Below are 10,681 nucleotides of genomic sequence, written 5' to 3' on the forward strand. Positions count from 1 at the left end.
CAAAAAGTGGGGGAGCATATGTACTCTTCACTATAGGCAGATGGATGAGGATTTAGAATGTGGAGGTTTGGAAGAGAAAACTCAAGATAGACACTGTTTTTAAGGGAGAAAAATGAAAAGGCAAAATGTCACTTATTCAAGACTATGTAGAATAAATATGGGAGAAATAAACTGAGTGTGTGATAAACTTATGAAAAGTGACAGTGTTTCCTCTTGGAATGTGATAACCATTTTAAAAAACTCAATGCAATAATAGCAATTCAGCAGGTGATATATTTTGGCTGTGTCCCCACCCAAATCTCAACTTGAATTTTATCTCCCAGAATTCCTGTGTGTTGTGGGAGGGACCCAGGGGAAGGTAATTGAATCATGGGGCTGGTCTTTCCTGTGCTATTCTTGATATAGTGAATAGGTCTCATGAGATCTGATGGGTTTATCAAGGGTTTCTGCTTTTGCATCTTCATTTTTCTCTTGTCACCACTATATAAGAAATGCCTTTTTCCTCTCGCCGTTATCCGGAGGCCTCCCCAGCCATGTAGAACTGTAAGTCCAGTTAAACCTCTTTTTGTTCCCAGTTTTGCATGTCTTTATCAGCAGCGTGAAAACAAACTAATAGAACAGGAAACATCGATAAGTTGTACTCTTAAATCTTCTTTTACATATATAACAAACGGAAACAACATTTTTTTCAAAGAAATAACTTGGAAATTTATCAACCATGTTGATCATTTAAAAGAAGCATGTCTAGACTAAGTGGGAGGAAGGAGGGAAGGAGGAGACAGATGAAGGGTAAAGGCCACTGATGGGAAATAATAGCATGTGGATTAGAGTTCCCTTTGAGTAATTGGATGAATATGGTGAAAACTTTGTTTGCATGTTAGCATATAAGAGAATATGTCTTTATCTAGTATTCTTTGATCTCAAAATAAATATCAAACAAAAGATCCATTTTTAGGCTCTAAATCTGGGACAAAGAGAAGGAAATGGACAGTTGCTTTCCAGGTGATCACACAGAGAACCTTTTCTTATTGTGCAAGACTTATTTCTTATTGTGAAGACTTTATAGGGCTCCTTTGGTTGAAAACCATTGTAATCTTGATTGGAGAGACTGGTTAGACCTAGCCTAGATTTTAATGTGCCCTATGCCTCTCGAAGATAATAGGACCCCCGGTTTACACAAATGCATAGCTTCTCTTTCTCTTGGTCACCATGTTTTCTAGTTGATTTGTGCTTGATCCACATGATGCCAAACAACTAGTTTGACTGTTTTTTGTTGCACTAAATGGATGAGATTGACCTATTTGACGTCCTGTGGAGACAAATCCCAGCACTGGGGCCCAGGGCTTGCTGAGAGAACAAGGCTCCCTTTTCTTGAAGGCAAGTTTGAGTGTTACTGTACATCTGAGGTATTTTGATATTATAGACCTGTAAGCATATGTTCTCAGTGGTTTCAGAGTAGGTCTGGAAAAAACAACAACCAGCCAAAGCAAACCTAAACTGGAGGCGCTAGAAACTGGGATTTAGTGACAGGTCCCAGAAGGCACACGGCTCTGAAGAAAGAGACATGGTAGGTGCTGTGGGCTGTTAGATGCTGCTGCTGTGGTCAATGCCAGCCCCTGGGTTGTGGCAGCTGCTGCCCAGGGGAGGGGCCACGAGAAAGACCAGGTACCAGGCAAGGTGAGTGGTTGGCAGTCTCAGCCTGCTGGAGTGTCAATCTATATAGGGGGCATCCAGAGTGGACCACATTGGGAATATATTGCCGGTTGACTTATACATGCAAATATGACTTTTTTTCTTTTTTTGCATGGCACATTTATAGGCCACTCCAGTAACGCCGAGTCAAGCTGCTGCTATTTGCTTTATGCTGGCTTTTTCAGTTGCTACAATTCTGAGACAAGTTGGCCCAATATATATGCTAGTTACAAACGGTATTATTAGGCAAATTTAAGACCTTTTATGATGCTCCCTGCTTTCCCCAGTAAATTGGTTGGGAAAATTACCTGTGATAAATATCATGTGCTAAACCTAAAGAAAGAAGTAGAAAATCTTACTAATATAAAATAAGATTACTTCTGAATATGTAACTGAATGTTAAACAATGAAAGGAGGCCAGGCACATGGCTTACGCCTGTAATCCCAACACTTTGGGATGCCCAGAATGGGAGGATTGCTTGAGTCCAGGAGTTTCAGACCAGCCTGGGCAACATAGTGAGACCATCTCTCTGCAAAAAATAAACCAAATTAGCCAGGCATGGTGGTGTGTGCCTGTTCTAGCTACTTAGGAGGCTGAAGTGGGAGGATTGCTTGAGCCTGGGAGGTCAAGGCTGCAGTGAGCTGAGAATGGTGCTGCTGTACTCCAGCCTGGGTGACAGAATGAGACCCTGTCTCACAAAACAAACAGGAGCAGCTATGGCGTGTTAGTAGATCCCAGGTAGTTTATGAATGTCATTGTTTATATGACTTACAACAATGCAGAGAGGTAGGTATTATTACTTCCATTTTACAGAGGAGAAAGTTAAGGTTCAGAAAAGATACGGAACCTGACTTCAGGTCACACAGCTTGTGTGAGGGTTGGAATTCCAACCCAGACAGTGGAGCAACAGGGGTCCAGTTCTTAAGCTCTCTGCTACACTGATTCTGAATACTAAAACAACACAGCATTGGATGAAGAGTAATCAAATCGTTAGTCTGCCTGGGATCAGTCTGCATGTGTTGGATGCTCTGGCTCCATGTGGCCGAAATGCCAGAGCACAACCTTGGTGCAGTGATAACATCTTAATTGATACGGAAGGGTGAATATTCTTCAGGTAAAGTAAATAGGACAGAGAGGCTCAGGCTGCAGATAGGGTAGAAGGTCGGGTTTTCAAGTGGATCCACAGAACCTCCAACTCCCAGGAGGGGTGTCTTGAAAAATGCTGTGTTAGGCGATGGAGGGATGAAGCCTGGGAAGGGGCTTTCTGGGGTAAGATAAGAAAGTGCCTTTCTCATCAAGGAGGTGAGGCCAGGGGCTGGGGCAGGAGGGCTCCAGAGGGCCCACCTGTGGTGAGCATGGCATTTCGCAATGGTGTGGAGTGCCCTGCAACTCAAAACTTTTGCTCTCTAACACCGTTCAGGCTCCAGCAAATGCTTCTCCATTTGTTCCTAGTGCTATGTCCTAGAAATGAAAGGTATCTGTGTTCCCATGTGAAGTAGTTTTTACTACAGATAGCAGAGGACACTGATCCAAGTTCAGGGAGGATTTCAGTTCCAGAAACACAGGTAGGGAAAAGGAAACTACCACTGAACTTTTGAAAACATTCATCTCAGGTAATATAAATGCTATAGATTCTTACCAAATATTTTCCAGAAGTGCTAAGTATCCCTTTTCCTGCTTTTCTCCAACTTCAAATTTCTGATGCTGGAGTTATTCAGGAATCTGTGTGGTATTTGCAACTGCATCCAATGGCTGAGGAATATTTGCAACATGAAACAATTGATGTTTGTATCTTAATTTGTATCTATGTATGTACCACATATAGCATGTGTGAGACATAGCATCCATCCTTTACTTCAGAAGGCAACCAACCAGTTAGACTTCGGATGCTAGAACTGCAATGCTTTATTGCAATTAAAAATTAAAGGATGCACCTGTAATCCCAGGACTTTGGGAGGCCAAAGCAGGCAGATTGCTTGAGATCAGGAGTTTGAGACCAGCCTGGCCAACATGGTGAAACCCTGTCTTTACTGAAAAAATATAAAAATTAGCCAGGCATGGTGGCAGGTGCCTGTAATCCCAGCTATTTGGGAGGCTAAAGCAAGAGAATTGCTTGAACCTGGGAGATGGAGGGTGCAGTGAGCCAAGATCATGCCACTGCACTCCAGCCTGGGTAACAGAGCAAGACTCTATCTCAAATTAAGAGAAAAAAGGATGTTTTATTTTTATAAAAACATTAAATATGACCTAATTAAATTTTCAGAAAATTGTCACTTAAACAATTTTATATTCATTAATTATAATTTGTATCTGCCTTTTAATAGCTAATTTTAAATATTAAAAGACTATTAAATATATATTGATATAGTTTGGCTGTGTCCCCACCCAAATCTCATCTTGAATTCCCAAGTGTTGTGGAAGGGACCCTGTGGGAGGTAATTGAATCATGGGGCAAGTCTTTCCCGTGCTGTTCTCATAATAGTGAATAAGGTTCACAAGATCTGATGGTTTTATAAAGAGGAGGTCCCTACACAAGCTCTCTCTTTCTGCCTGCTGCCATCCATAAGATGTGACTTGCTCCTCCTTGCCTTCCACCATGATTATGAGGCCTCCCCAGCTATGTGGAACTGTTAGTCCATTAAACTTATTTTTCTTCCCAGTCTTGAGTACGTCTTTAACAGCAGCATGAAAATGGACTAATATGCATATGTAAAATTTTTATATATTTGATGAAATATATTTATATTGAACACATTTTGAATAGAATCACATTTTAATCCTCTATTATTGTGAATGAATATAAGTCAAGATTGTGTTAAAAAGATAAAATAGGGTGACGTTCAGAAGCTGAAAAGCAATAAAATCAGTGAGGTAATCTGCTTAACACTGCAAACACTGGAGAAATAATAAAAGTGAGTAGGCGTTTGTTGGACTAGCCCGCCAAAAACATTTTACACAGGACCTTATAAATTTTTGACTTAATGTTGATCTAATTAGTGATCAAAACAATGAGAATGTAAAAGGGAATTATTCATATCAGTTTCACAATTTAGAAGCCACAGAGGGATGCAACTTGTCCCTGCCTAGGAGACATAAAGGAAGCTACATTCATGAAATTAGCCCAACGGGAGGAGAGATGAAACTGAAACCTCGGGGGCTTTACTGTACCTGTGGGAGACTGATCCAGGAAAATAACTTTTTTTTGAGATGAAGTCTCAGTCAGTCACCAAGTCTGGAGTGCAGTGCTATGATCTAAACTCACTGCCACCTACTCCTCCCAGGTTCAAGTGATTCTCCAGCCTCAGCCTCCCGAGTAGCTGGGATTACAGGCATGTGCCACCACTCCCAGCTAATTTTTGTAGTTTTAGTAGAGACAGGGTTTCACCATGTTGGTTAGGCTTCTCTCAAACTCCTAGCCTCAAGATCCTCCTGCCTCAGCCTCCCAAAGTGCTGGGATAATAGGCGTGAGCCACCGCACCCAGCCAAACTGGCCTTCTTATAGGAGGAGACTGTGTCTTCAAAACACAGCCCATCCAAGTGAATGGTTACAATTCTTGGATGAACATGGTCAAACATCTAATATTCCATTTTATACCTAAATTCTTCCAACTGGTGAAAGATGTTGTAGAAACTGGCTTTTATATGCTAAGTTCAAATACAAAATATTCTGTGAATTCTATACCAATCATCACCAATCTTGAAGATTAGCTTACGTTAAATAATGTATCATGGCCAGAAAAGGAAAGCCCTGTGCACACACAGAAAGCACACACTCAATTGTTTGAGAAAAAAAGATTAATAAGCAGCAGACAGTGAGTATTCCGCAAAGACAAGTAAACACCAATAAAGAACATCTGCCATAACATTCCTAAAAGAAACATGTTATTTAGCTAAACAAAATGATGCTTTTTATAGCCTTAATAATACGCTCTTTATGGGAAACAATGAAAAGTGTTTTGGGTTTTGTATGAATGTTTAAAAAATTTGCTGCTAGGGTGATCAAACATGAAAGAGAATTAAAAACTCTCTATTGAGGATTGAGATTTAAAAAGGATTATTAAGGGATAATAAAATACAAATACATAACATTTAAAAAAGTAAATATTATTTAGTTCAACTAGATTGTAGCAGTCAAAAGTCAAGTTGAACGACTCACTATTTTTTTATTTTTGGAGACAGTCTTGCCCTGCCACTCAGGCTGGAGTAGTGCAATCTTGGCTCACTGCAACCTCCACCTCGTGGGTTTAAGCAATTCTCCTGCCTCAGCCTCCTGAGTAGTTGGAATTACAGACTTGAGCCACCATGCCCAGCTAATCTTTTTGTATTTTTAGTAGAGATGGGATTTCATCATGTTGTCCAGGCTGGCCTCGAACTCCTGGCCTCAAGTGATCCTCCTGCCTCAGGCTCCCAAAGTGCTGGGATTACAGGCATGAGTCACTGTGCCCAGCCTCAATGACTCACATTTATGCTACTCATTGTTAAACTATCAGGAGGAAAAAACAAGGAACTTGAAATTAATAAGGATTTTATTGGTTTTACCCTTCTGAAAAATACAGCTTTTGTCTTAAGACACAGCTTTAAATTTTAGCCATTGATCTAAAATATTATTGAAGGTAAGCCTATGATAATGATGTTAACAGGGTTGTTAAAGAAAAAGGAATGCAATCCAGAATCCTGGCTGAAAATGTAGAAGCATTCTTGGAACTGTAGTTTGAATTTTAACAAGGAAATTCAGGTTTTACCTGTGCTGATAGCAATGGTATTCCTTGGAACAATTCAAAGATTATTTACATTGTTTTCTATCTCTCTCTAAAGGTGGAACATATTGATGAAACACAAACCAAATCTGACCTTACAACATGCTTGGATACACAATGGGAATTCTAATGAAATGCTATCCAAGTAATTAGATTTAATTAGGCAAGATATGAAATACATTAATAGAGCTAAGCAAAACCATAGAAAATCCTCAAAGAGCAAATCTCAGTCTTTGGCAAAAAGTGAAATTGATTTTCAATCTCGCCATTCAGTTATTTGTTATGAACTACTGCTTGCTGTAAACAATGTTAGCTGAAAAATAAAACCATGATCTCTTTAAGTTTTATTTCACCTTTAAATGGATTCTACAAACATATCGAAAGATTTAGAGAAAATTGTTATTCTAAATAACAAAGACGCATGATAAATATGTAACAAAAGTAAAATTCCAGTAAGATTCAAGGAAATTTGAACAACAAAACAAAATCATTTGCATGACTACGAAGGTCATGCAAATGACCTTCGAAGGTCACATATATGTGAACTACTAGAAGGTTCACATATATGCGGTCTGGGAATTGATGTCTGCAGACTGTTTTGTAGCCATTCTAGATTAAGATATTGTATTGATTGAAGAGAAATCTAAACAAACCAATATAGTGGTATTTTTTCTTTATAATCAGTCCAGAAAGATTTAAAAGAACTTAGGGAATAGAGTATCAATCTAGATATTGTTTTAAGAGAAGCTAAAAATAACTAAGTGATATTGTTTGGCTATGTCCCTACCCAAATCTCATCTTGAATTGTAATCTGAATTGCAATCCCCACATGTTCAGGGAGGGACCTGTGGGAAGTGATTGGATCATGGCGGTGGTTTCCCCCATGCTGTTGTTATGATAGTGAGTTTTCATGAGACCTGATGGTTTTATAAGTGGCAATTTCTCCTGTACTTTCTCTCTCCTACTTCCTTGTGAAGTAGGTGCCTGCTTCCCCTTCCACCATAACTCTAAGTTGTATGAGGCCTCCCTAGCCAAGCAGAACTGTGAGTCAATTAAACTTTTTTCCTTTATAAATTACCCAGTCGGGGGTGGTAACTTCACAGAGTGTGAAAACAGACTAATACAATAAGCAATAGTAATTTCTACAATGAAATTAAAATATTTGGCTACATATCTAGTGATAACACTTATTTACCATAGATAACCCCATTATAATGTGTGAGATTGGTTTGAAAATTTTATGGTTCATTTCCAATTTAAATATCATTTTAAGAATTTTATTGACAATTCTAATGGCTACTAGCTTAGCAGTTTTCCCTTAATTGAAATTGCCAATGTTTGATGACTGTGAACAATTTTGATTATAGCAACATTATTGGTGATTCACTGAAATGAAGAACAGGAAATACACATTTTATGAAATAAATTATACTGACTATTAAAGATGACCCTTGAGCAACACAGGTTTGAACTGTGTGGGTCCACTTATATGTGGATTTTCTTCCACCTCTGCCACCCCTGAGATAGCAAAACCAATCCCTTCTCTTCCTTTTCCTCAGCCTACTCATTGTGAAAATGACAAGGATGAAGACCCTTATGATGATCCACTCCTTTTAAGGAATAGTAAATATATTTTCTCTTCTTTATGACTTTGATTTTCTTTTCTCTAGCTTACTGTGTTGTAAGAATACAGTATATAATACATATAATATAAAAATGTGAGTTAATTGACTGTGTTTTCTGTAGTCAGTAGTAGGCTATTAGTAAAGTTTGGGGGAGTCAAAAGTTTTGGATTTTCAATTGTGTAGGGTGAGGAGGTGGTACCCCAACCCCATTGTTGTTCAAGGGCCAACTGTAATTATAGTATACCTTTACTGAATTACCCACATACATATCAGCTCATCACAGTATATAGCCAGACATGTGCAGTCAGCTGTCTTTGATATTTTGTCAACTTTTAGCCTGTAAAAACGTAGTTTTGCACACATTTTTCAATTTTGATGTTATAAAGGTTGTATTTGTCAGGAAGGAGGAAATAACATACTGTATTTAACAATTTTTAGCTTAATCCATAACTTTTAAATATTTAGATATATGATATTTTGGGCTTAAATGCTGAGCTGACATCCAGGTGAATGTGCATTTAGCCTTGAGGAAAAGGTTTGAGAGTCCACACTTGGAGGGAAGATGCGGAAACAAATTAGAGATTGAACTGAAAATTCTTCCACGTAAGAAGGTAGTACAAACCCAAAGCGCTTTCTGTTAAGATGGCAGTTTTCAACCTTGGTTACCCATTAGAATCATCTGGGAGGATTTAAACATGCTGATGCCTAGGCTCCCCGCTATGTAGAGCTTTTGATTTAGTGGTCTAGGTTGAGGCCTGAGCATCAGCACTTTAAAAAACTTTGCAGGGGGCCGGGCGCGGTGGCTCAAGCCTGTAATCCCAGCACTTTGGGAGGCCGAGGCGGGTGGATCACGAGGTCAAGAGATCGAGACCATCCTGGTCAACATGGTGAAACCCCGTCTCTACTAAAAATACAAAAAATTAGCTGGGCATGGTGGCACGTGCCTGTAATCCCAGCTACTCAGGAGGCTGAGGCAGGAGAATTGCCTGAACCCAGGAGACGGAGGTTGCGGTGAGCCGAGATTGCGCCATTGCACTCCAGCCTGGGCAACAAGAGCGAGACTCCGTCTAAAAAAAAAAAAAAAAAAACTTTGCAGGGCTGGGCCGAGTGCAGTGGTGTTTATAACTAACTGATCACAACCAGTTACAGACTTCTTGTTTCTTCTCTGCCCCCATTGCTTCACTTGACTAGCCTTAAACACCACCACAAATCTTCCCAGGTGATTCTAATGTGCGGCCAGCACTGAGACTAGCTATCAGTAACTTGGACAGCAAACAGCATCCTGACAGGGTTGAAAGAACTTTGAAGCCAGGTTGTACCGTGGCTAGAGTGTGGTTACCTTATGTCAGGCCTAGGTCAGACTAAGGTTTGCAGGATTGAAAGAGGCTATCATTACAGAGAGCATGTAGGCCTTGTCATCCATTAAATTGACACTTAATGCACTTCAGTGTTTCCTGAACTGAGGATACAGAAAGGAATAAAATATCAATTCCAAAAATGGGGAACAGATGTGTAAACAAAATCAACAAAGTATTACAAATATTATGGTAAAAATGTATATGGGGCACAGTAGAGGCATGATTCCATATAGGAAGGAAGGGTAGGTGAAGGCAGTCTAAGTTGAGCCTTGAAAGACGTGAGGTTATCAGGGAGCTTTTGGGGTTGAAGACCAGGAGTTTATGGGGAGACTTCTTGAATTGAGCAGGATAGGAAACTCAGGTGTATTCGAGAGCAGGAGGAGGCCCTTGGGGACAGACACAGTAAGAGTGGCAGGAACACGGGAAGGTATATTAGTCTGTTCTGAAGGTGCTAATGATGACATACCTGAGACTGAGTAATTTATAAGGGAAGTTGAATGGACTCAATTTCACATGGCAGGGGAGGTCTCACAATCATGGTGGAAGGTGAAAGAAGAGCAAGGCATGTCTTATATGGCAGCAGGCAAGAAGAGCGTGTGTGGGGGAACTACCCTTTATAAAACCATCAGATCTTATGAGACGTATTTACTATCATGAGAATAGCATGGGAAAGACCCGCCCCTGTGACTCAGTTACCTCCTACTGGGTCCCTCCCATGACACATGGGAATTACGGGAGCTAAAATTCAAGATGAAATTTCGGTGGGGACACAAACAAACCATATCAGAAGACATTGCTAGGATGAGTGGCCAACTTCTCTTTGGTCTGGAGCCAATTTTATATGGACCTTGAGTGTGCTTTTTGAGCAACATCTCAGAGCATCTTCAAAGTGGGTTTCCAGCAGCACTTTTCAGGAGGTCTAATGGCATGGGAAGGAAATCTATTTCCAGATACTTAACTTCCATAAGTATTTTTCTGAAAATTTACCAGCCCCAAAGCAGGTGCTGGAGCCATTCTGTCAGCAGCTTTAAGCTGTTTGTCCTCCCGTGATTATCCTCTATGCTTTGCACAGGTCCGCAGTGCCCCTCTCCTTTCAGGATCTTCCTGTGATCTGCTACCCTGCGGTGCTACCTCAGAGGCATCAAATGAAAAGATGAGAAATGCGTTTCAGGAACCTCCTTTCCTGTTAGTCAAAGAATCCAAGCCTGCCTCCTGGTTTTGTATCTTACACATGTTTCCCATTGTTGA

The sequence above is a fragment of the Cebus imitator genome, unplaced genomic scaffold (genome assembly GCF_001604975.1).
Source record: "Cebus imitator isolate Cc_AM_T3 unplaced genomic scaffold, Cebus_imitator-1.0 Scaffold172, whole genome shotgun sequence".
Taxonomy (NCBI): Eukaryota; Metazoa; Chordata; class Mammalia; order Primates; family Cebidae; genus Cebus; species Cebus imitator.